We start from the raw sequence: 572 nt of genomic DNA, 5'->3' as shown, positions 1-572 counted from the left end.
CAATATTTGGGAGAGTATGTACGCAAGAAAACCCAAAAAATAAGAATAACTTTGAAAAATCAATTTTGTTTCTCAGCAAGGAGTATCAATTATATCTGTGTTGATTATTTTACATATAAAGGTACACATCTGAAGCTTTTTGTCTTGTAATTTTAATTTAATTTGCAAAAAAGTTGATTAGAAAGCCAGATATTACCTGACCACCAAATTGTAATTACTCAAATTTTGAGAGGCAATTTGTTAACATCAGCAAGGCCACAATCCCTAGGGCAACTTTGTTAACATTAGTAAGGCCACAAAATGATTGTAAATGTGAGAGGCAATGCCACCATGCATGTAACGTAGCATTCTAGATAGGGAAGCGATAACATGGCTGTCCTCCGTGTTTGTCCCTGATCCAATTATTGGTAATATTTTCTTTTTAGAACAATAATTTCGGAAAAGCTCTCAACATGATGGCAGTAGCTCTTTATTTTATTGTCACTATGGCCTCGTAAGAGCAGATTTCCCTTTTGAAAGGAAAGAGTTTCGTGTATAAAAGGATGGCATCAATACTTCAGAGACTCGCAGCA

Source organism: Phoenix dactylifera, chromosome 14 (genome assembly GCF_051530095.1).
Source record: "Phoenix dactylifera cultivar Ajwa chromosome 14, Ajwa_hap1_PhDact_Kaust_v1.1, whole genome shotgun sequence".
Lineage (NCBI taxonomy): Eukaryota > Viridiplantae > Streptophyta > Magnoliopsida > Arecales > Arecaceae > Phoenix > Phoenix dactylifera.
This window is presented reverse-complemented; position numbering follows the sequence as displayed.